This window comes from Schistocerca serialis, chromosome 3 (assembly GCF_023864345.2).
Source record: "Schistocerca serialis cubense isolate TAMUIC-IGC-003099 chromosome 3, iqSchSeri2.2, whole genome shotgun sequence".
Lineage (NCBI taxonomy): Eukaryota > Metazoa > Arthropoda > Insecta > Orthoptera > Acrididae > Schistocerca > Schistocerca serialis.
Window position 1 is genome coordinate 273,964,796 of NC_064640.1, and position 27,383 is coordinate 273,992,178.

A 27,383-nucleotide genomic window follows, 5' to 3' on the forward strand; every position below is an offset into this window, starting at 1 on the left:
AGTGGGACAGAGTTAATACTAAGCCGCTAATAATTAATATTTGCTATCGATAACTTCGGACGTTGGTCATCTTTTGTTGTGCGGTGGCGCTAGTGTGTGTGGTGTGTGTGTGTGTGTGTGTGTGTGTGTGTGTGTGTGTGTGTGTGTGTGTGTGTGTGTGTGTGTTGTCTTTTGGCTTATACTCTGTATACTGAGGTTTTAAATTACTTTGTACAGCGCTCCCTCGTTGCTCTCGTTGTATTTGTCCTTGAAATTGACAGGGCGTTCACTCTTTGATATGCCGATGACTGTCGAACATGTCACCCGGCTGCATTCCCGTAAGTTGTTTGAATATTTTATACGCCGCGAGAAACTAAAGCTTCACATGGCTTGGAATGTTTATAGATGCCACAGGATGTCCACATTTTTTTAAAGTGCGTGAGCACGAAACATTCCAGTAGAACAATCACCCTATCGATCTAAGTTACAGTCGTTCTGAGTAAAGGAAAGCTGCCAGTCAGAACCGAGAGCGTTGTCCTTCAAAAAATCTTTATTTTCGCGAGCTGTGGGACAAATACAGACAGCAAATTATCAAAGTTCTCTTTTCCAAAGAAAAGCACACTAGAGAATTAACGATTTAGATAATTCAACTGTAGCAGTTTCCTCCTTCATTCTTTTCCGGTGTGGCTCTAACAACCTTCCCATTAACATTTTCTTGAAGTGTAAGATTTGTTGTAATTTTGCATTATCAACAGCCGAATACGACTCGGACTGACATTTTCACAGGTCCTATTTTTGCGCTAAAGACGAATTGCTGCAGTTCCGTTCTGGGTCTGCAGCAGCAGTCCGATGCTTTGTTTCACGCTGCTGTCGCCTTCCCCCAGATAAAGGCCTGCCGAAATGCTTACGTTGGCTACAGGAAGGTCGAGGCGGGGAATGCGCGTTCTGGGATGATATACGATCTGCACGTGCAAGTATCGGCGGGCGTGACTCCGTGGCACGCGGCGCTTCACAGACACGCCATATGCTGCCCCTGCCCACGTCCGCGTTCCTGCCTTCGCCAGCAGCCGTCGCAAAGGAGATCTTCTGTTGTTTCTCTGAGGCGATTTATCAATACCGTGGAACAGTAGGCTGGGTAATCCTTAACACCCGATAAACACCGAATACACTCGTATTCTGTAACAAAGGAATTAATAAACTAGTGAAGATTATAAAAACAAGAGCAACCCGCGAATACACTACCCAATTGCCAGCACAGTTCCGTATGCTTCTTGTCACAGGACTGCGCACAAAACCATTGATTCTGCGCATCGCCTGAGTCAGCCGAAGGTAGCGGACACATGCCAATTTCGAAAAAACACTGCTGATCTTTAAAGTAGAAACACCACGAAGACGACAAACAATGAAACTCAACTTGGCATTGAAATGTTTGGATATACAAATAATCAGCATATCAGTGCAATTCCACTAGTACAGGTGGACACACAAATGTCTGTGTCTTTTCTCATTGAGCAGTGACTGATAGGTCCATAGGCTTATATATGATATCCTTCATGCCCTCACCCATCTTCACGCCGGTTCAATACGTATTGACTTCATCCTACAGCATAACAACCATAGAAAAGGAGTATCTATGGAGTGTGGATAGGGTACTATGCACACCGGCAACATCAAGCAGAAATTGTTACGTGGCTTACGGATAACGCTCTGTTTACAGATTGTGCTAAGAACGAAACGTGAATACCTTTCCACCCCTTTCTTTTACACACTTATTTAATATTAGCAAATACGTCGAATAAGTTTTGCTGCTTCGGATGCAAACCGAAATGCATCAAAGGAGAAAGACCTACTTTTGTTAGGAAAGTAACAGAAATTTCTAATAATAGTTACCATTCTAGTAAGAGGCGCTTTATTTGCTGAAAAATGTCGAGATACAGTGTAAGAAAGGGTTCATATTGTAGTGCTAATTTATGGGACTGTATGACCATATATTTATGACCCAAAACTAGACAAATTCGGACCGAGCGAGGTGGAGCAGTGGTTAGCACACTGGACTTGCATTCGGGAGGACGACGGTTCAAACCCGCATCCGGCCATCCTGATTTAGGTTTTCCGTGGTTTCGCTAAATAGCTTCAGCCAAATGCCGGGATGGTTCCTTTGAAAGGGTACGGCCGACTTCCTTCCCTAACCCGATGGGACCTATGACCTCGCTGTCTGGTTCCCTCCTCCAAATCAACCAACTAGATAAATTCGATAATGTGGCAGTGTGGTGCCAGCCAATCTGTCGGATATATACAGACTTAGAGCAATTTACACCTGTAGAAAAGAGTTATACACACCTTGACAAACGGGCAAAGCACTCGAAAGGGCCAGAGGAATCGAAATGAAACCTCACAGGTTGAGAGGGGATCTGATGTTACTTCAGCGATTACAACACTGAGTCAAATGTACAAAGCATGTAGCATCCCTCTGGCCTGCGTACATGTACTGCTTTGGTTGGGAAGGGTTTCATAAAGCAGTTGGATCCTCTATTGAGGCAAGCTGGCCCACAGCTGTTGTAACTGGTCCTTGATATCCTGGATAGTGACATTGGTATGGAGTTGACGTCCGAGCTGGTCCCAAACATGCTTTAGTGGGGACACATCTGGCGGGATTGGTGGCCAAGAGAGTACCTTAACATCATGCATTTTGTTCATAGAGCCAAGTGCCATATGAGGACGAGCATTGTCCTGCTGAAAAATGGCACCATGATACTGTCACATGAGAGGTAACACATCAGGAGGCAGAATGTCCATAACATAGCGTCGTGTCGTCAGAATCACTACCAGCCGTGATCTGAAGTAATACCCCATGACTCCTCACATCATGACGCCAGGATTAACATCGTTGTGCCTCTCTAAAACATTGTAAGAATGGTACCCCTCCCCACGTCACCACCATGCTCACCGACAATGGTCATCCGGGATGGTGCGGAACATCGCTGAACACAATGCGACTTCCTTCATCGGCAGGCAATGGTTCCTGGCCACGGCACCACCCCTAGCCCAATCGCTTGTGTTGTGGTGTTCATCTACATCTACATCTACGTGATTACTCTGCTATTCACAATAAAGTGACTGGCAGAGGGTTCAATGAACCACCTTCAAGCTGTCTCTCTACCGTTCCCCTCTCGAACGACGCGAGGGACAAACGAGCTCTTAAATTTTCCTGTGCGAGCCCTGATTTCTCTTATTTTATCGTGATGTTACATATGATGTTAACGGCAGCTACCCAAGGGGTAATAATTCCCTAGTCTGGCTGCTGATAGTCTCCCATCAACGGTACGGGATGACGCAGACTGTAGTAAGGAGTCTATTACTGGTTCGTGGCTGGCAGGCACAGATGTGAAGATGACACGATCAGCTTGGTGCACAATACGACGATCCTTCCTTTTTAGTAACAGACATGACCTACCGGAACGTTGACGACGAGTGTGTCTGGCCTCACGTTCGCAGGGTGTCTCGCAGGGTGTCCTACATCGGGCCATTGTCACATCCGAATGCCCCATAAACCTGGATATCGCAAGATTCGGCCAGCCAGCAAATGGAGACTCACAACGCGGCCACCTCCAAACATTGTTCGGTGCTGATAACGCTGTCTCACACGAGTACGTGGCATCTTCCTGTCTGTCACAATGATCACTCAACATCTGACACCGTCCACGTCCCTTATATACTCTACCAGGACTGGTGACAACACCAGACACGAACAACACTAATACACTCTGGTGGGTGCTTTATCTTTAATAGAGAGCTGCAACTCCAACCATTTAGATACTTGCAGATGATGTGTACATGTACCACGTCATCTGTGTGCTTCATTTTTTTTATTATGAGGTGCAGATTAAGATTTGCTGTCGTTTCTCTGAACTGATTACGATGAATACGGGATTGACATCTTTTAAAAGGAACAGCCGATTTCCTTCCCCATCTTTGTCTTACTTGAGTTTGTGCCAGGCCTCTAATGACCTCGATCGAGCGAGCTGACGCCGTGGTAAGGCAATGGACTTGTATTCGGGACGGCCGGCCGGAGTGGCCGAGCGGTTCTAGGCGCTACAGTCTGGAACCGCGCGACCGCTACGGTCGCAGGTTCGAATCCTGCCTCGGGCATGGATGTGTGTGATGTCCTTAGGTTAATTAGGTTTAAGTAGTTCTAAGTTCTAGGGGACTGATGACCTCAGAAGTTAAGTCCCATAGTGCTCAGAGCCATTTTGTATTCGGGATGACTGCTGCAGAAATTCTCAGGCAGCAACCAGATTTAGTTCTTTTTTTTTTTTCTTTTCTAAAGAAAATCTGTTTGGGCAATTGCCGGGATGGGTCCTTTGAAAAGGTCACTACCGTTTTGTTTTCTCGTCTTTGTGCTACCTCAGACTGACCTTGCTGTTTACGACAAATTGACCTCTAATCTTTCTTCCTTTGTAGACAGCAGCGCCAGTGGCGTCACAGGTTGCTGTAGGGCCATCTCTAGCAATATTGCTGGTGGCAAACATAATACGTGAAATGTCCTTATCGGCCCGTCCTTAGAGCTTCCGTGGCATCTCACGAAGACCGAATTTCCGGCATAACAGATTTCGTGAGCTGTAAACCGCTCTAAGAAATTATTTCAAGATTCAGGCCTTTCAGCCAGTCAGCCTTTGGAGCGGTATTTTAATTTTGTCAGTTCTTACTCCCAACTTCATTCCAACAATTTCTGTAACACACCTTCCGTCATGCGAAGGGCCAGCATAGTCGCAACCACAACCCACTTAAATGGATCACGGAAATTGCAACCCATCATCTCCAGGCAGGATAAAGTCCTCCGGGAGACCGGAAACCGGCTCTAGCTTACACAACAGCTGAGGACAAAGCCCACCAACACGGCCAAGAACGTTACGTTACTCACTTATTCAATTAATTTTGTTGCACGTCCGATTCACCTACCATTTCCTTCCCTTCAATCATGTTTGAATTGTATTGTTAATGCCGCTGTACATGTTCCACACATCGCTTTAGTTTTATCAAATTCAACAATTTTATGTAAAATATAATTATCGTATGGCATTGCTGGCACGGATGTCCCACGGGGTGGGTTCAGCCATCTGTCGGAATGAGTATTCTTCCTCCGCGTACACTGGCCCCTTTCCTTCTGAATATGTGGGAGTTGTGTCGTATAGGCATTTGTAGAGTGCAATGGATGCGGGTACAGTGTAGTGTAGTGTTGTGTTGTGTGACGATGACGATGACGATGATGATGATGATGAGAGAAGGCAGGGGGTGAAACCCGGTGCCGGCACGTAGCCTACTTTTCTCGAATACACCAAAACGACCGCCAAGCTTAACGTTCCCACCACACAGACGCATCACTATCAACGGTGTAACATGCCCTCACTTCATCAGACATTACGGAAAGGTTTGGAATTTATCCCATGACGTTGGTGCAAAGACAGGTGATAAGGAACTTTACGCCACCACCTCTCCTCCTCTGGCCAGCGAAGTACCACCACCGCGATTCGAACCGGCTTGTCTACAAGACGAGCGCAACTGAAGAAGCCTGCGCTAGCGACTTCGTCTACGTAGGCGGGTATTGCTTTTATGATTTATGATGAATGAAAACTAGTGCAGAAAATCTGAACGAAGGTATTCAATACAAAAAGGGTGCTGTAGACTGTGGTGCAACAGCTCCATTTCGATAACAACTTGGGACGGACTCTCCGGTTATGTTGTTGGCGAATGACCGCCACGTTGACCTGTATTCGTCAACAACAGATGGAAAATACTAGTGACACTACTGTGTATGGTTGAAAGAGTCATGTCTGCGTTCGATGGGAGTTTCGAACGAAATCGATGACAAATTCAGATCAAGAAGACCGAATTCAGGTTTAAACAATGCGCTACTTATTAAAAATATAGTCTTTTACGCCTGTTTCACATAACTTAGTAGTTTTTGGTGGCGTCTAAGATTTATACACTCATCTTCTTCAACAATCTTGCAGTCTCATCGACAGTCATCTGCGACATACTAAATCGATATTCTCTATAAAACCTCATACAATTTCTTTGACAGTTGTAATCTTTTAACTTGAGCAATGTAGCAAACAGATATTAATCATTTAAAGAATGCCTTTGTGAACTACCAAAATGCTATTGCAAGGGTATATTATTTATAATCGAGAATACTCGTGTTTTTTAAATCAATGTATCATTAACAATATCGGGTTGTGGGTCCGCCTTGATGCGAAACACTTTTGTTATTTATCTATTTATTCCTCCAACCTAGTTTCAGCGACAAATATCGCCGTCATCAGGATTTTTTTACTTTAAAACGTACAGAAATAGCATACTTATAAAACATTATAAAACATTATTATATATGTACTGTTTTGTTCCAAATATTGTTTTCATGAATAATTCCATAATACCTTATTTACTACACGTCACAGCATGACTTTTGCAATTGTCGCCGCTGTTTCTGGCATATTTTCAGCGGTTTTTTGCTGTCGTTTTTCTCGGCATTCATCATGTCATCTATAACTGTATTAGTGGCTGTTAGTAAACTAAAATAAAAACGTGACCTTATGTATCTCTTAAGCCGACTTATATATATAAAACTTTAAGTTCTCTGTGTCAAGATACAAATCCTATAATTGCAGCAATAGAATACGTGTAATGTTTGATGAGTTGAAATTAATTAAAACAATACGTTATTGTGAATACAAAATCTTGTCATGTATATTATTCTAATTGTTTGCGTCGTAGCATCATAAGTTGCAAGCAGCGTTATAGTAACAGATCTATCAAACCTCTACTGACAAGCAAATGATTTCACGTGATACAGCACTTGCACATATATTGTATAAAGAAAGACTATGTTACTATTAAGAAAACACTCGGAGCGCAAAAATTACGAAAAAAGAAAAGAAAGAAAGATTGGGATTTAACGTCCTACTGATGACGAGGTAATCAGAGATGTTGCACAAGTTGGAATTGGGGGAGGATATCGCCCGTGTTATTTCAAAGGAACGAACTCGGAATTTGCATTAAGCAATTTAAGAAAATGATGGAAAAGCTAAATTTGGATAGCGTGGGTTTGAACCGCCGCTCAGTTCCATTAACAGGAAACCTAGCGGAAAAAAAATGCCTTATTTTAACACGAAAGTCGTCCATAATAAAGATAACTATCGTATTTTGTGACACATGTACGAGAGTGAGTCAAATGAAAACCTTAAATATTTTTTTAAATATTATTTATTGTGCAGAAATGGTACAAAGCTGTATCTCCCCCACGCTCAATGCAAGTCCTCCAGCGCTTACAAAGAGCATAAATTCCTTTAGAAAAAAATTCTTTTGGTAGTTCGCGCAACCACTCATGCACCGCGTGGTGTACCTCTTCATCAGAACGGCACTTCTTTCCTCCCATTGCATCTTTGAGAGGTCCAAACATATGGAAATCGCTTGGGGAAAGGTCTGGTGAGTATGGTGGATGAGGAAGACACTCAAAATGCAGGTCTGCAACTGTTGTACCGGCAGTGTGGGGCCTTGTATTGTCATGTTGCAAAAGGACACCTGCTGACAGCAATCCACGTCAGTTTGATTTGATTGCAGGCCGCAGATGACTTTTTAGGAGATCTGTGTATGATGCACTGGTGCCAGTGGTCCTTCTAGGCATTTAATTCCCCAATATGATCCCTTTTTCGTCCCAAAAGAGAGTCAGCATAACCTTCCCTGCTGATGGTTCTGTTCGAAACTTCTTTGGTTTTGGTGATGAGGAATGGCGCCATTCCTTGCTCGCTCTCCTCGTTTCCGGTTGGTGGAAGTGAACCCAGGTTTCGTCCCCAGTAACGATTCTTGCAAGGAAGCCATCACCTTCTCGTTCAAAGCGCCGAAGAAGTTCCTCACAAGCATCAACACGTCGTTCTCTCCTTTCAGGAGTCAGCTGCCGTGGCACCCATCTTCCAGACACTTTGTGAGACTGGGGCACATCATGCACAGTGTGGTGTGCTGACCCATGACTAAACTGCAAACATGCTGCAATGTCATTCAGTGTCACTCGGCGGTTTTCCTTCGCTATGGCTTCAACTGCTGCAATGTTCTGTGGAGTCACAACTCATTGTGCCTGACCTGGACGAGGAGCATCTTCCACTGAAGTCACACTATTTGCAAACTTCGTACTGCATTCGTAAACTTTCTGCTGTGACAAAAATGCATTACTGAACCTTCATTCGTCGATGAATTTCAATAGGTTTCACACCTTCACTACGCAAGAACCGAGTTGTCTTGTGACAGCCAGAGCGAGAGCACCAGCAGCAGCGAGTACTGTTTGTATAAAGCGTTTTTGTACTTATTTGCTGCGCTTAGCTTTTAAATAGTTTTTCTGGGAAAACCTAGCGTAGTTTTCGCGTCTCGTATTTCAGTGAGTGTTTCTTGATTATCAGAGTAGCTCATCAGAAGATTATCTTGGGAATTTGTCACCGTATAGAGTAGGGTAAACATAGTCATGTGTAGGGACTGTGGTTGTTGTGAGCGGACGCAAGGAGAATTGGCCACTCTTCGGGGGCAGGTGGAGGCTTTGTCTGTTAGGCTCATCGAGCTCGAGGCGCAGGCGTCGGCTCGTAGTGGCGTTGGGGCAACTGTGGTGAGACCTATGCCTACTTCGGTGGCCTTGGAATCACATGGAACCCCTGATGTCGCTGCGTCTTCCGGCAGTGAGCATCTTACCGGTCAGCCATCACTCCAGGGTGAATGGCGGACAGTGGTGGGCTCGCGCGTGCCTGGCCGAAAGGCGAAGGTGGGATCTGGCCGCGTGGCAGCTGCCTTACCCTTTTCCAACAGGTACGGGGTGCTTCCTAGTGGTGATGACATCGTTTCCGAGCCACCACAGGATGCCTCGCCTGTTGGGCCAGTGGCCGATTCTCCGGCAAGGTCCCGACAGTCACAGAGGGCGGGCCTATTAGTTATAGGGAGCTCCAACGTTAGGCGGGTTATGGAGCCCCTCAGGAAAATAGCGGGTAGGTCGGGGAAGAATGCCAGTGTGCACTCGGTGTGCTTGCCGGGGGTCTCGTCCGTAATGTGGAGGAGGCCCTTCCGGCAGCTATTGAACGCACTGGGTGTGACCGGCTGCAGATAGTAGCACATGTCGGAACGAATGACGCCTGCCGCTTGGGTTCTGAGGCCATCCTTGGTTCCTTCCGGCGGCTGGCTGATTTGGTGAAGACAACCAGCATCGCACGCGGAGTGCAAGCTGAGCTTAATATCTGCAGCATAGTGCCCAGAGTCGATCGCGGTCCTCTGGTTTGGAGCCGTGTGGAGGGTCTAAACCAGAGGCTCAGACGACTCTGCGACTATAATGGTTGCAAATTCATCGACCTCCGTTATTGGGTGGAGAACTGTAGGGCCCCCCTAGACAGGTCAGGCGAGCACTACACACCGGAAGCAGCTACTAGGGTAGCAGAGTACGTGTGGCGTGCACACGGGGGTTTTTTAGGTTAGAGGGACCCCCCCCCTTGGGCGAAACGATAAAATACCTGACGGCTTACCAGAGAGGACATTATCATCGTTGATAAAGAACGTCCGTCCTCAGAGACCAAAAACAGGAAAAGTTAACGTAATATTGGTAAACTGCAGGAGTATCCAGGGCAAGGTTCCTGAATTAGTATCTCTTATTGAAGGAAATAGTGCGCATATAGTATTAGGAACGGAAAGTTGGTTAAAACCGGAAGTGAACAGTAACGAAATCCTAGACACAGAATGGAATATATACCGCAAGGATAGGATAAACGCCAATGGTGGAGGAGTATTTATAGCAGTAAAGAATTCAATAATATCCAGTGAAGTTATTAGCGAATGCGAATGTGAAATAATCTGGGTTAAGTTAAGTATCAAAGGTGGGTCAGATATGATAGTCGGATGCTTCTATAGACCACCTGCATCAGCAACCGTAGTAGTTGAGCGCCTCAGAGAGAACCTGCAGAACGTCGTGAAGAAGTTTCGTGATCATACTATTGTAATAGGGGGAGACTTCAATCTACCAGGTATAGAATGGGATAGTCACACAATCAGAACTGGAGCCAGGGACAGAGACTCTTGTGACATTATCCTGACTGCCTTGTCCGAGAATTACTTCGAGCAGATAGTTAGAGAACCAACTCGTGAAGCTAACGTTTTAGACCTCATAGTAACAAATAGACCGGAACTTTTCGACTCCGTGAATGTAGAAGAGGGTATCAGTGATCATAAGTCAGTGGTTGCATCAATGACTACAAGTGTAATAAGAAATGCCAAGAAAGGAAGGAAAATATATTTGCTTAACAAGAGTGATAGGGCACAAATCGCAGAATATCTGAGTGACCACCATCAAACGTTCATTTCTGAGGAAGAGGATGTGGAACAAAAATGGAAAAAATTCAGAAACATCGTCCAGTACGCCTTAGATAAGTTCGTACCGACTAAGGTCCAAAGCGAGGGGAAAGATCCACCGTGGTATAACAATCATGTACGAAAGGTACTACGGAAACAAAGAAAGCTTCATCATAGGTTTAAGAGTAGTCGAATCATAGCTGATAAGGAAAAGCTGAACGAAGCGAAAAAGAGCGTAAAGAGAGCAATGAGAGAAGCATTCAACGAATTCGAACATAAAACATTGGCAAATAATCTAAACAAGAACCCTAAAAAGTTTTGGTCATATGTAAAATCGGTAAGCGGATCTAAATCCCCTATTCAGTCACTCGTTGACCACGATGGCACCGAAACAGAGGACGACCGAAGAAAGGCAGAAATACTGAATTCAGTGTTCCGAAACTGTTTCACTGCGGAAAATCGTAACACGGTCCCTGACTTCAGCCGTCGCACGGACGCCAAAATGGAAAATATTGAAATAAACGATATCGGAATTGAAAAACAACTGCTATCACTTAGTAGCGGAAAAGCATCCGGACCAGACGAGATACCCTTAAGATTCTACAGTGATTATGCTAAAGAACTTGCCCCCTTTCTATCAGCAATTTATCGTAGATCGCTGGAAGAACGTAAAGTACCTAGCGACTGGAAGAAAGCGCAGGTCGTTCCCATTTTCAAGAAGGGTCATAAATCAGATGCGAATAATTATAGGCCTATTTCGCTTACGTCAATCTGTTGTAGAATAATGGAACATGTTTTGTGTTCTCGTATTATGACGTTCTTAGATAATACAAATCTCCTTCATCATAACCAACATGGATTCCGCAAACAGAGATCATGTGAAACTCAGCTCGCCCTATTTGCCCAAGAAATTCACAGTGCCGTAGACACTGGCGAGCAGATTGATGCCGTATTCCTGGACTTCAGGAAGGCATTTGATACGGTTCCGCACTTACGTTTAGTGAAAAAAATACGAGCTTACGGAATATCGGACCAGGTTTGTGATTGGATTCAGGATTTCCTAGAAGAAAGAACACAACATGTCATTCTTAACGGTTCAAAATCTGCAGATGTAGAGGTAATTTCGGGAGTACCGCAGGGAAGCGTGATAGGACCTTTATTGTTTACAATATACATAAATGACTTAGTTGACAACATCGGTAGCTCCGTGAGGCTATTTGCAGATGACACGGTTGTCTACAAGAAAGTAGCAACATCAGAAGACTCGTACGTACTCCAGGAGGACCTGCAGAGGATTAATGCATGGTGCGACAGCTGGCAGCTTTCCCTAAACGTAGATAAATGTAATATAATGCGCATACATAGGGGCAGAAATCCATTCCAGTACGATTATGCCATAGGTGGTAAATCATTGGAAGCGGTAACGACCGTAAAATACTTAGGAGTTACTATCCGGAGCGATCTGAAGTGGAATGATCACATAAAACAAATAGTGGGAAAAGCAGGCGCCAGGTTGAGATTCATAGGAAGAATTCTAAGAAAATGTGACTCATCGACGAAAGAAGTAGCTTACAAAACGCTTGTTCGTCCGATTCTTGAGTATTGCTCATCAGTATGGGACCCTTACCAGGTTGGATTAATAGAAGAGATAGACATGATCCAGCGAAAAGCAGCGCGATTCGTCATGGGGACATTTAGTCAGCGCGAGAGCGTTACGGAGATGCTGAACAAGCTCAAGTGGCGGACACTTCAAGAAAGGCGTTACGCAATACGGAGAGGTTTATTATCGAAATTACGAGAGAGCACATTCCGGGAAGAGATGGGCAACATATTACTACCGCCCACATATATCTCGCGTAATGATCACAACGAAAAGATCCGAGAAATTAGAGCAAATACGGAGACTTACAAGCAGTCGTTCTTCCCACGCACAATTCGTGAATGGAACAGGGAAGGGGGGATCAGATTGTGGTACAATAAGTACCCTCCGCCACACACCGTAAGGTGGCTCGCGGAGTATAGATGTAGATGTAGATGAATAATAGAACGCTGTTCTTCCTTGGTGCAAATCGCAATTGGGGCGGCCATGTTTATACTGATACTGCGTCGGTATGTATGCATCTGCACTATGCTGCTACCTACAGGCCATTCTGCACGCTGTTTGTAGCACACTTACTAACTTACAGGATAACGGCGCGAATTTTCGATTTGTTATTACAAATTTAAGGTTTTCATTTGACTCACCGTCGTATAAAAGAAAATTAAAGGATAAGGTTACGTTGCATGGCAGTTGGAAATTGAGATGCTTAAAAAGTCGTTGCATTTCATCAGACAGCACAGTAATTGAAAGTGAGTTATTTATGAACAATGTTATTAACACTATACAATGGCAACACAATATCCTCATTACAATTAACATGTCGGTTCATATGTGTTAGTAGGGAACAATGTACCCCATCTAATCAAAAGCATCCGGACACCTATTAGTGAACTCTGACACGGGGAATGTACACCCTTTGCCTTTATGATGGCTGTAACTCTACTGGTGGCACTTCAGTAAGGCGTCTGAATGTCTGTGGGGGAATGGCAAACCCATTCCTCTCAAGAGCCGAAATCATAGACGACAGTAGTATTGGACGCTGGGGTGTGGAACGAAGTGGAATTTCTAACTCACCCCAAAAGTCTTCCATGGGCTTCAGGTCGGATCTCTGGGCAGGCCATTCCATTTCAGGAATGTAACTGTCGAGAAACCATTGCCTCACAGATGCTGCTTTATAACACGGTGTACTGTCATGCTGATACAGTCAGACATCGTCTCTGAACTGTTTCTCTATGACACGCAATAAACGATGCTATAAACTGTGTCCACATCCCTCCGTATTTAGCATTTTCTTAAGCCCAATGAGGAGACCACAAACTAACCATGAAAAACATCCACATACCGTAACACGATCTCCTCCTTACTTCGCTGTTGGCATTATACGTGATGGCAATAAACGTTTTACATGCTTTCGCCAAACCTAAACCCTTCCATCGGATTGCCACAGCGTAAAGTGTGATTCATCACTCTGTATCACTCGTTTCCAGTCATCCACCGTTCAGTAACGCCGCTCTTTACACAACCTCAAGCGTAGCTTAGCACAGAAATGTGTAGCTTATGGGGAACTGATCAATCATTGTACCACATTCTTTTTAACTCCCTCCGCACAGTAGCTGGACTGCTGGTAGCACTTTGGAACTCTCGAGTGATTCCTTCAGCTGATTTCATGCGATTTTTTTTACAAACACGCTCTGCAATGCTCGACGAGCCCTGTCCGTAAGTATATGTGGTCGTATTATATACTGAAGCGCCAAAGGAACTGATACAGGCATACCAGAGGTATGTGAACAGGTAGAATACGGCGCGCGGTCCGCAACGCCTAGAGAAGACAAGAAGTGTCTGCAGCAGTTGTTAGATTGGTTACTGCTGCTACAATGGTAGGTTATCAATATTTAAGTGAGTTTGAACGTGGTGTTATAGTCGGCGCACGAGCGATAAGACACAGCGTCTCCGAGGTAGCGATGAAGTGGGGATTTTCCCGTACGAGTATTTCAAGAGTGTATCGTGAATAACAGAAATCAGGTAAAACATCAAATCTCCGACATCGCTGCAGCCGGAAAAAGATTCTGCAAGAACGGGATCAACGACGACTGAAGAGAATCGTTCAACGTGACAGTAGTGCAACCCTTCCGCAAACTGCTGCATATTTCAGTGCTGGGCCATCAACAAGTGTCAGCGTGCGAACCATTCAACGAAACATCATCGATATGGGCTTTCCGAGCCGAACGCCCACTCGTGTACCCTTGATGACTGCACGACAAAAAGCTTTACGCCGCAACTGAGCCCGTCAACACCGACGTTGAACTGTTGACGACGGGAAACATGTAGCCTGGTCCTGCGAGTCTTGTTTCAAATTGTATCGAGTCGATGGAAATTTACGGGTGTGGTTACAACCTCATGAATCCATGGAACCTGCATGTCAGCAGGGGACTGTTCAAACTGGTGAGGACCCTGTAATGGTGTGGGGCGTGTGCAGTTGGAGTGATATGGGACGCCTCTGACAGATGACACGTACGTAAGCATTCCGTCTGATCATCTCTATCCCTTCATGTCCATTGTTCATTCCGACGGACTTGTGCAATTCCAGCAGGACAATGCGACACCCATCACGACCCGAATTGCTACAAAGTCGCTCCAGGAACACTCTTCTGAGTTCAAACACTTCCGATGGCCACCAAACTCCCCAGACGTGAGAATTATTGAGCATATCTTGGATGCCTTGCAACGTGCTGTTCAGAAGAGATCTCCACCCCCTCGTACTCTTACGGATTTATGGACAGCCCTGCACGATTCATGGTCAGTTTCCTTCAACACTACTTCAGACATTATTCGAGTCCATGCGATGTTGTGATGCGACACTTCTGCGTGCTCCCAGTGGCCCTTCACGATATAAGGCAGGTGTGCCAGTTTCTTTGAGGATGATGATGATGTTTGGTTTGTCGGGCGATCAACTGCGCGGTCATCAGCGCCCGTACAAAGTCCTAATGTTTACACAGTCCAAATTTTTACACAATCCGATCTAGCGACTGCCACGAATGATGATGAAAGGAGGAGGACAACACAAACACCCAGTCCCCGGTCAGAGAAAATCTCTAACCCGGCCGGGAATCGAACCCGGGACCCCGTAATCCAGAGGCAGCAACGTTAGTCACTAGAGCACGAGCTGCGGAAACCAGTTTCTTGGGCTCTTAAGTGTACGAATACATGGTGTCTGTGCTTTCAGACATGCATTCATATAATTTGATTGGCCTAGCTGGGCAATGGATCCACCTTCTGTGCAGATGCACAAATACGTCCGACCTCCTGTGGGAATCTCAGTGAGCGAATATAGAGGAAATCTATAGGGACTGCGGAGAAGTGGCGCTCAATGGAAGTGTGGATCGGCCGTGAGGCGTGCCGAGATAGTCCACGTAGTTGCGATAACACTGTGTCCCGGATGGTGCAGTGGTTAATGCGCCTGCCTAGTAAGCAGGAGATCCCCGGTTCGAATCCCGGTCTGGTACACATTTTCACTCGTCGCCGTTGATTCTGCATAATGTCACAAAGCAGCTAATAACAGTGATCCCCTCCCTTTGCTTTCCTTTCTTCGCTCTCCACCTCCAATTTACATATACTCGTATGTTTTCTGCCTGGTCTTGGTTTAGCTGTGCTTGCTCCTTTGCCTTTCCACCTGACAGTCACATCACCAACAATCGACTTGGGCAGCTTCAGTAAGGTTGAAATGTCTCGGTGGGCTTGTTACTCAGGTGGCATCCAATCACTAGCCCACGGTCGATGACACTGAACTCTCATGATATTCCCTTCTACTGTTACCGCTTCTCTAAAGACAACACAATAATCTCCGCCTCCTTATACAATGATGGGTGGGCCTCTCGTGGCATCTAGTGGTCAGTTTCGCAGTGTATTCCAGTCAAGACTGTCAAAATCTTACTCTAAGTCTACAGATGCTATAAACGTAGGTTCGTCATTCTTAATCTATCTTTTGAGATAAGTCTTAAGGCAATACTGCGTCGCGCTTAACTACATTTCTCAAGTATCCAAGCTGATCTCCACCGATGTTGGCATCTACCAGTTTTTCATTTCTTCCGTAAAAAATATATGTGAGTATTTTGCAGTCATGTCTTACTAAACTGACGGTTTGGTAATACTCACAACTGTCAGCAGCTGCTTTCTTTTGAATTAAAATTACGATGGTTGCCCAGAAAGTAATACACCGCATTTTTTCTTCAACAGTTCCTTATTGAACATAATGAGAATTACACACACGAAGAATGGTGTTTTATCTACACACCCTATTTTTCCACGTAATCTCCATCCCGTACTATGGACTTCCTCTCCGGCCGTTGTAACCGAGCGGTTCTAGGCGCTACATTTTGGAACCGCGCGACTGCTACCGTCGCAGGTTCGAAGCCTGCCTTGGGCATAGATGTCTGTGATGTCCTTAGGTTGGTTAGGTTTAAGTAGTTCTAAGTTCTAGGGGACTGATGAGCTCAGATGTTAAGTCTCATAGTGCTAAGAGCCATTTGAACCATTTTTGGCCTTCCTCCAGCGCGAAACAAGGGCGTGTATGCCCTGTCGGTACCAGTCCTTGTCCTGGTGGCGGAATCAGAGCTTCACTGTGTGAATCATCTCCTCATCGTTCTCAATATGTCTTCCACGAATGGCATCCTTTAATGGCACAAACAAGTGCAAGTCAGGTGTGTCAGGTGTGTCAGGTGTGACAGCCGTGGATGGTCTCCTTGACTGCTGCAAATCGTGGAGCTCTGCCAAACAGCCTTCTGATGACCTCACCCCCCGTGCCCAGCAACTAACTGTACTGCTGTCGACAGCAGATGCTCCATAGACTTTGCAGAAGCTTTTGTGAATATTCCCCACAGTTTCTTTCTCTGCAGTAAGTGATATGTATACCAGGTTTGGCTGAAATCGGTCCAGTGGTTTAGAAAGAGATATAGAACATCCTCGAGCACTTCTGAAGCGCTTTCACTCTGGCCAAATATATGTCACAGACACTCCTGGAAATTGAAATAAGAACACCGTGAATTCATTGTCCCAGGAAGGGGAAACTTTATTGACACATTCCTGGGGTCAGATACATCACAAGATCACACTGACAGAACCACAGGCACATAGACACAGGCAACAGAGCATGCACAATGTCGGCACTAGTACAGTGTATATCCACCTTTCGCAGCAATACAGGCTGCTATTCTCCCATGGAGACGATCGTAGAGATGCTGGATGTAGTCCTGTGGAACGGCTTGCCATGCCATTTCCACCTGGCGCCTCAGTTTGACCAGCGTTCGTGCTGGACATGCAGACCGCGTGAGACGACGCTCCATCCAGTCCCAAACATGCTCAATGGGGGACAGATCCGGAGATCTTGCTGGCCAGGGTAGTTGACTTACACCTTCTAGAGCACGTTGGGTGGCACGGGATACATGCGGACGTGCATTGTCCTGTTGGAACAGCAAGTTCCCTTGCCGGTCTAGGAATGGTAGAACGATGGGTTCGATGACGGTTTGGATGTACCGTGCACTATTCAGTGTCCCCTCGACGATCACCAGTGGTGTACGGCCAGTGTAGGAGATCGCTCTCCACACCATGATGCCGGGTGTTGGCCCTGTGTGCCTCGGTCGTATGCAGTCCTGATTGTGGCGCTCACCTGCACGGCGCCAAACACGCATACGACCATCATTGGCACCAAGGCAGAAGCGACTCTCATCGATGAAGACGACACGTCTCCATTCGTCCCTCCATTCACGCCTGTCGCGACACCACTGGAGGCGGGCTGCACGATGTTGGGGCGTGAGCGGAAGACGGCCTAACGGTGTGCGGGACCGTAGCCCAGCTTCATGGAGACGGTTGCGAATGGTCCTCGCCGATACCCCAGGAGCAACAGTGTCCCTAATTTGCTGGGAAGTGGCGCTGCGGTCCCCTACGGCACTGCGTAGGATCCTACGGTCTTGGCGTGCATCCGTGCGTCGCTGCGGTCCGGTCCCAGGTCGACGGGCACGTGCACCTTCCGCCGACCACTGGCGACAACATCGATGTACTGTGGAGACCTCACGCCCCACGTGTTGAGCAATTCGGCGGTACGTCCACCCGGCCTCCCGCATGCCCACTATACGCCCTCGCTCAAAGTCCGTCAACTGCACATACGGTTCACGTCCACGCTGTCGCGGCATGCTACCAGTGTTAAAGACTGCGATGGAGCTCCGTATGCCACGGCAAACTGGCTGACACTGACGGCGGCGGTGCACAAATGCTGCGCAGCTAGCGCCATTCGACAGCCAACACCGCGGTTCCTGGTGTGTCCGCTGTGCCGTGCGTGTGATCATTGCTTGTACAGCCCTCTCGCAGTGTCCGGAGCAAGTATGGTGGGTCTGACACACCGGTGTCAATGTGTTCTTTTTTCCATTTCCAGGAGTGTAGATACCCTTTTATAATATATATGGATATTCCATTATAAATCGACAAACGTTTATATCGTCCCATTCAGATCTAAAATAATGATAATGGTTGGAATGTTAGAGAAATTCAGCTTGAGAAGGTCGTGTACTAACAACTGTTCTTGCATTAATTTAATAGAGAAAGGAAAGAATATAAGATTTTTACTCCCTTCGGCGGTGACGTCATTTACAAGTGGGGTACAACTTCGGACAGAATTGAATGGAGGAGAACACCATCCTGGCGTTCGCCTAAATTGATTTAGGGAATCCCCGTAAACCCAAATGTGAACAGCAGGACGGGGACTTGAATCCTGTACCTGCCGAGGGAGGTGGCGCAGTGTTTAGCACAGTGGACTCGCGTTCGTAAGGACGACGGTTCAAAAACACCTCCGGCCATCCAGATTCATGTTTTCCGTGATTCACCTGAATAGTTCAAGGCAAAAGCGGATGGTTCCTTTGAAAAGGCGCGGCCAGTTTCCGTCACCATCTTTGACACAATGTGTCACTAATGACCTCGATGTCGACGGGACAGCCTCAGTCATATTAAGAGTGGCTGAAAAAGACAATATCTCAGTTAGAAGCTATTTCTGTGACGTAGGCCATTTTATCACAGAGATTTGAGGAATTGGGCCTCCGACATTGCCTTATTCGATAACAACCCATCATAGATAAGCAGTATCTGCAGCCCCACAAGTTTCGTACGTTTTCGTACACCCTCACTAGCAGCTGCTTCATTTAGGTTCTCCACTAGGTTTTTCACTGTACCACCTTCTCTGTCAAAATACTGAGTATTTGCCCCATTAAGAGCTATAATGACAACAAAGTTTTTACGCTCAAATTTTGGAAAAGGTGTGCTCATAATTTCACTGTCTGTAGCGTAACCCGTATTCCGTTGGGTTTTCGTATATTTTACGTATTTTTGTAGCCCATATGGTGACGCCAATTATTCGTATACCGGATACGTTCCCCTCGTTTATTTCACTAAGTTCTATTAAAATAGGGCAATAAATCATCTTAATAGGAGTAATCTGAGAATTGCCAGCATTGCTCTGAAACTATGAAAAACATTTTGTCGAAACAGAGATAAGGTATTAGTAAGAAAGAGGACAAATGGCTATCACTCCCAATTCGATATACCAAATAGTTTTTTTTTTCCTTTTTTAGGTTAATCACCTCAAGTACACGTAGCCAATGACAATATCAAGCAATCTTCTAACAAATTAATTTAAAAATTACTTCATTTATGAACTACTACAGTATAAAGAAAATTTAGTAGCTGACTACTTGTTTTGTTATGAATCTAACGGAATATAATATTTTACGGTTCAACGTGAATCCGTAAAACAAACTAGACATATGAATGGTAATAATCGATAAATTTTAAAAATTTAAATAAATATAACAGTTTAATTACAGAATCTATTCAGTGTACAGATACATTTTAATACTTGAGCATTTAATATATTCTGAACTAACGCGAAGGGTAAATAATCATCAATTTTCAAAACGCTGTTAAGTGCTCATCCTCCTTGTTTGTTATATCTTGCACATAGTGCTACAAATGCAAGCCGTCATCTTCAACTTAAACCGAGCAGGGTAGATCAGTGGTTAGCACACTGGACTCGCATTCACCTATCTCTACATGGAAACTCTGCAAATCACACTTAAGTGCGCCGGCCGAAGTGGCCGAGCGGTTCTCAAAAATGGTTCAAAAGGCTCTGAGCACTATGGGACTTAACTTCTGAGGTCATCAGTCCCCTAACCTAACTAACCTAAAGACATCACACACATCCACGCCCGAGGCAGGATTCGAACCTGCCACCGTAGCGGTCGCGCGGTTCCAGACTGTAGAGCCTAGAACCGTTCTGCCACCCCGGTCGGCGCGTCGGATTACCTTTCAAGATCCGACCCTACCTATTGGTAGAGAAAGTCTCGGGCTCGTACCCTTTCACGGTCCTACGATGGCTCTTTATCCCAGCGTGCCGGCCTTCGTGGCCGAGCGGTTCTAGGCGCTACAGTCTGGAACCGCGCGACCGCTACGGTCGCAGGTTCGAATCCTGCATCGGGCATGGATGTGTGTGATGTCCTTAGGTTAGTTAGGTATAAGTAGTTCTAAGTTCCAGGGGACTGATGACGTCAGAAGTTAAGTCCCATGGTGCTCGGAGCCATTTGAATTTGATATCTCAGCGTGATGTTGAAAATATGGGATAGACAACAGCGGAGTCTGTCGGGACTCTTCATACACGAAATGGCGCCAGCTTCTCGAATTGCGCCGGTGATGGTGAAGAACATTTTCGAATCATTTCATCATATCAGAGATTTTTGCCGTGAATGTACCTACGTTATGACAGGTCTACTGGCCAATAGACCGACGACAGCGCACATCTATCGAATACTCACGAGCAGGCGCCCCGCCAACCCTGCGGAAGCACGGCGCCCCACAGTCGATTGGCCGGTGATATGGCGGACAATTCACTATACTACCCTTGATACAGGTACACGAACGACGTAGTACCTGGCAGTTAACGGTAAACAAGCCACCCGATCCCTCCTCCACGCCATCAATATGCTGAATTCCCCGTTGTGTCGAACGTGTCAAGTTAGAGACGACGACGCCCACCGTCTCATGAGCGGCCCCTCTGCGGAAGTGTGGCATCTAGTGACGAAGATGATTTCCTTCCTTCTCCGTGTAGGACAACAAGCCATTGACCATACGATTGTTCTTTTTCTGGACACAACTTACTACCCGCGAGCGAAGACGAACGCTGTGACATGGACACGAGTACAAGCAGTGCGTTACCTGCTTCACGAAGGCCCGAAGAATGTGCAGGATTTCTGGAACCATCTACATGAACGACATACGACGTTTGTGTGCAACTCGAGATACTAACAACATTTTTCTAATTTCTTGGGGAGTGTGTTAGGAGATCCCCCGCTGAGCTGGAATGTCCGAGGTGTCAGAAGCTGACGTTGAGCACGATGAAGAGGCATACACAGACCATGACGAAACGGTTTCTCCTTCATTTCTACGAGACGACGTGCCCAAAACCAGAATCACCGGCGAGGACCGCTTTCATACTCACTCACTAGCGGAGATTTTCTTCTTTTCTCTCTTTTTGATCGAGAACACGTTTCATTTCCTTAGTAAAGTGGGCCCAGTGATGGTATCGTTGTAAACTAAAAAGAAAGGTGTATTTTGCTTCCTTTAAGTTATTTCCTTCCTAAAGTATTTTGATTCCTCTCCTATTAGCACAGCACTCCGTCTTCAGGCTACGAGTGGCCCATCGGGACCATCCGACCGCCTTGTCATCCTCAGCTGAGGATGTGGATAGGAGGGGCGTGTGGTCAGCACACTGCTCTCCCGGTCGTTATGGTGGTTTTCTTTGACCGGAGCCTCTACTATTCGGTTGAGTAGCTCCTCAATTGGCATCACGAGGATGAGTGCACCCCGAAAAATGGCAACAGCGCATGGCGGCCCGCATGGTCACCCATCCAAGTGCCGGCCACGCCCAACAGCGCTTAACTTCGGTGATCTGACGGGAACCGGTTTATCCACTGAGGCAAGGCCGTTTCCCCTCTCCTATTGATGAGCTATAAAAAAGAAAAAAAGTGAAAATGCGACAACGTGCTTGGCGGCAACAAGAGGTACAACGATATCGGCGAGGAATCACGAAGAGGGACGCAGTCCATTATTGTTTTGTACTCTACAAAGCAGTTTATGTCTGTTATTTGTTGCACCATTGCCACTTGGTACCACATAAAAAAATGGTATCGTGAAAAAAAGCGGGCACGGCCGCTTTCCTTCTCTGTCCTTCCGTGACTCAAGCTTATGTTCCGTCTCTAATGACTTCGCCGTCGACGTGACGTTAAACACTAATCTCCTCCTCTTCAACTTAAGATTCTAGAGTATATTAATTTTAGTAGGTTATTCATTTTATTGATAGTAATTTGTACGGCTCTTAGACAGTTACTGGTGACAATTTTGCTCTGCTAAAGTCCAGAAATAAGGAACCATACGTGGTGTAGTAAGAACTATTCGGTTACCAAATACCAAGTTTCATTGAAGCTGATATCCTTGTTGAAGAGCTTTGACCATTCTTCCTTCTCCTTGCCGGCCAGCAGACTATAGCAGTCACAGGGCGGAAGGATAGTTGCTGCGAGCCAAAAATTGCTGAATGTTTTTGGCGTGCAAGTCAGCATATTTGTGGCTCACTGTTCACTACAAATATATCGATTTTCGTATGTCATTCATTCTGGTAAGAGTTCTTAGGAAACTCTGTTCTGGAGGGATTATTCACTCCCTATAACCTGTCCTCCTAAAAGACAGCAGGAAATCAGTGGAGTCCATACAAATGAGGACACTCTCGATCTATGGGTCTGTTGCATGCAGTGCGCTCTGAGAAATAAGAGATATGCCAGCTGTGAGACTTATCATTTCTACGAGCTATGAGAAGAACAGACGCTACTCAACTAGCCCATCAGTGTGCGCGCAGCTGTCGCAGGGATGTTGAATATTTGCTATCTCTCTTTGGACATCTTGTACCAGACATTCCAAGAATAATATAATTTAGGCAAGGCTGAGAATCTTAAATGATTCGAGGACATTACCCTAACTAGAGCATATTTACGACTATGATTACAGCGACCTACTTACAATAAACGGTGAAACTGCTCTTCAGTTGAGCAACGCACAAAACGTACTCTCAACTAACTTACTTCGCGCTGTGTACACAAGACGATAGCAACAGACAGCCGCGCTGCTGGGCTGCTGATGGTGTTACCTCCATCGTTCTTTGGACTGCTTCCTCCTTTCATAGACGCGCAGGACTTGGGAAAGTACGTTGATCCCTTCACGTCGCCAGCCGCATGGCCACGGGCTGCGTTCAGCCCGGACAGACGTATAATTCTTGTGACGCACTCTTGCGGGTTCTCCGGCTTGTGCCGGCAGCTAGAAACCTGCACGGTTCTTAACTGGAGTTGAGAGGAACACTTGGGACTGGGCGAGCACTTACAGTTATAGAAGACGAAATGAAAGCGAAACAGTCACCATCGCTGCAAAAGAATAACCGCAGCTTAATTAGACTCTGTGTTTTCTTGACTATCGTACGTATCTAAACAATCCAATTACGTACGCTGTAGCTACGAAATTTTAAGTCTGACTCTTGCTTCACCGTACAGTTTCGCAAAATACTGGGCCGACTGCTTTTCCTTGGGTTGTTTAAGGATCATCTTCAAATACTTCAGCCCGAAATGTATAAAATCCACATATTCGATAGCTAAGAAAAGTGTGGAACTTTGGATCAAAACATAATCAGTGTTGTCTAAAAAGTGTGAACATGTAAAAACAAGAAGTATTTACTGAATTTGAGTTCTACTGTCTAAGACTACGAAAACAGTGCAAGTGATACAAAAATATGTGTGTTACGCTACGACGTCACACCAAGAGATGATGATAAGCCAGATGCTGCTTCCTCATGATCTGTAGTGAGTTGGACTTTTCCTTACAGCACTTACAGACATTGCTGTAAAATATGACTTCCTTGTCGTTATATTGAATTTGTTCCATCTTTTGAATCCTCCCAACTGCTGTTACTGAAAGTACAGACATCATCGACAGCAAACGGACTGCTACAATAGGTTAATTTAGGGATGATTAATTTTATTTTATAGTGTACAGATGTGCTTTTATTAGATAGAAGGAGACATATTTTTAAAAAATTGAATTTTGTTCTGTTATTTGGTTGGTTGTGAGCACAAAAATATGACCACATAATCCTCAAATATTCTACTTCTTTAGCGCCAGCAGCGTAATATATATCTGACAACGACATGATTGTTAGAGTACATACAGTAAATAGCTGCTTACAATAAGTAATCTTTCTTTACGTCTGTCCAGTCTGTCGTAAATAAAGATTACTTATTGTAAGCAGCTATTTGGTGTATGCACTCTAACAATCATGTAGTCTTCAAATATTCACTTGTCGTGAACAGGTGTGGTCAGCCACATATGTATTGGAACATAGCGAACAGGTTGGTCATGGAAAGAATCCACGGTAGGAACGTAAAATATAATGACACTAATAGTGACGGCAGTGGTATCATATTTGATCTAGGAATTGCACATGCTGGTTGAACTGGACTAACTTCCAATGCAACTGCTTTAGACATGGACCGTGTCGACTGGGATCTCCTAACTCGTCTACTAGGGGAATTTCTATTTCACTGCAATGAATGCAGCATCGATTTCAAAGCACACAGATTGAAGGAAGTGTTAGGAAATATAACAGTAACTAAGAAGAGGTTTCCAAATATCTCAAAAACACTATGGATTGAACTGTCCAATTTAAGACGAACAGTACGAAACGCATGGCGACTGTATCAACTATAACCGTAGAGACAAGAGCGCTAGCTACGTATATTTGGAGAATTACCACCAATTTAAAGATAAGTATCAGGAGTGACTCATTAATATTAAGCAAGTGCATAAGTAACATTACTTGTGAAATCAGTAACGTCTGGAGACAACCATACAAACTTCTGTCTGGGAAAGTCGAATCACACGTAGTTATTTCAACTCTACGAAGTGATGAGGGATCAATACAAGGAGTTGGAAAGAGTCAGCGGATCACCTTCTCTTGACACTTCTTCCCGAAGACGACGCCAGTAGAGACAACGGCCGAGCGGTTCTAGGCGCTACAGTCTCGAACCGCGCGACCGCTACGGTCGCAGGTTCGAATCCTGCCTCGGGCATGGATGTGTGTGATGTCCTTAGGTTAGTTAGGTTTAAGTAGTTCTAAGTTCTAGGGGGCTGATGACCTCTGAAGTTAAGTTCAAAATGGTTCAAATGGCTTTGAGCACTATGCGACTTAACTTCTGAGGTCAACAGTCGCCTAGAACTTAGAACTAATTAAACCTAACTAACCTAAGGACATCACACATATCCATGCCCGAGGCAGGATTCGAACCTGCGACCGTAGCGGTCGCCCGGCACCAGACTGCAGCGCCTAGAACCGCACGGCCACAACGGCCGGCGAAGTTAAGTTCCATAGTGCTCAGAGTCATTTGAACCGTTTTAGAGACAACGACGATCAACATGCCTTCGAAATCACCTGCATATTAACTCTCATCACATGGTTGTTGTACTTCCTTTTGCAGAGGAAAAGGTAGGCTCAGTCATCTATAAGATAAGAAAGGGAAAACTCTAGATCCTGCCATAATTCATTGGTAAATTGGAAATGTGTGGTAAGGTCTTATGAGACCAAACAGCTAAAGTCATCGGTCCCTAAGCTTACACATGACTTAATCTAACTTAAACTTACTTACGCTAAGGGCAACACATCTTCCAGCATGTGACTTCGAAGATAGTACCTTCTATAGCAAGTATTCTCGACGGCTCATTCTAACCAGGGAGCACTTCGTAGTTTTGGAAAACAGGACGAGTGGTAATTACTAAAACAGGAGACAATAAAGACGTATCTGTCTTGCCTCTTTGGTCCTGGTAATGAGGTTTTTCACGTAGTCGTCCCGACTGTCGTCCGGTTGAAACGGGAACAGCTTATCAATTGTAGTTTTGGCGATCACGGAGCAGAAAGAACGGAGTGAAGGCTGTAGTGTCTTGCTTCGCTGTGCTGTATACAAATGTCACGAAGTGCAATACTGTATCTCAGTCTCAACATACAACTCAACATACAACTAGAGCATATCTGCCGAAGTCATATTAAATCGTTCTGTGGGGCCACTCGTCTGTAGATGGTAGGCAGTTGTCATCCTGCTGGTGATGTCGCAACGTGAAAATACCTCTGACACCAGTCACGACTGGAAATCTTTTCCATTTCAGAACGACGTCGTCTACATAGAACTTTGCAATTTCTGGAGCTTCAGCAATCGGCACAGTTTTCGTGACAGCATAGCGAGTGAAGTAGTCAGTGCAGACTATTATCCATCGTTTGCCGTTTTTCGGTTTCGGGAACCTCCCCAAGATGTCGATTCCAATTCGGTGGAATGGCGCTGCAGCTGGCTACATTAGTACAAGATGCCCCGGAGGTGAAGCTTCCTTCGTTATCATTCGTTACAGTGGCTCATATGATTTCTAACTCATCGATAGGCAGCTGGTCAGTGATACCTGCGTCTGATTCTGTCTCGAGTATGGCCGGCCGAAGTGGCCGCGCGGTTCTGGGCGCTGCAGTTTGGAACCGCGAGACCGCTACGGTCGCAGGTTCGAATCCTGCCTCGGGCATGGATGTGTGTGATGTCCTTAGGTTAGTTAGGTTTAAGTAGTTCTAAGTTCTAGGGGACTAATGAACTCAGAAGTTGAGTCCCATAGTGCTCAGAGCCATTTGAACCATTTTTGTCTCGAGTATTCACGAATCCCGGATGACCAGATGTTGGAGCGTTGTGAAAATACTTAAGGATCATTGGCCGTAGATGAGATGGGATGACGAGCGACCATTTTCGCCCCATCGGATCATAATTCCTCTTATACAATATTCAGTTTATTAATTTCAATCCTTCTTTGGCCGGTTTCTCATTCTTCAAGGCTTCTATGGTTTTCAGCAATGAGAGATCTTCCCCCTGCTCAGCAGCAATGTCACTTAATGCAGCGGTGGCTGAAATTTCATTAGCCGGCCGAAGTGGCCGTGCGGTTAAAGGCGCTGCAGTCTGGAACCGCAAGACCGCTACGGTCGCAGGTTCGAATCCTGCCTCGGGCATGGATGTTAGTGATGTCCTTAGGTTAGTTAGGTTTAACTAGTTCTAAGTTCTAGGGGACTAATGACCTCAGCAGTTGAGTCCCATAGTGCTCAGAGCCATTTGAACCATTGAACCGCGTGACCGCTAGGGTCACAGGTTCGAATCCTTCCTCGGGCATGGAAGTGTGTGATGTCCTTAGGTTAGTTAGGTGTAAGTAGTTCTAAGTTCTAGGGGACTGATGACCACAGATGTTAAGTCCCATAGTGCTCAGAGCCATTTGAACCATTTGAACCAAA

The 27,383-nt window shown here is 45.5% G+C and overlaps 1 protein-coding gene and 1 pseudogene across 1 annotated transcript in view; both read right to left on the reverse strand.

Moving 5' to 3' along the window:
* Positions 1-27,383, reverse strand: part of LOC126470785 (uncharacterized) — a 742,455-nt gene that overhangs the window by 258,136 nt on the left and 456,936 nt on the right. The gene's annotated exons all lie outside the window — the stretch shown is intronic.
* Positions 21,856-21,973, reverse strand: LOC126472056 (5S ribosomal RNA; annotated as a pseudogene).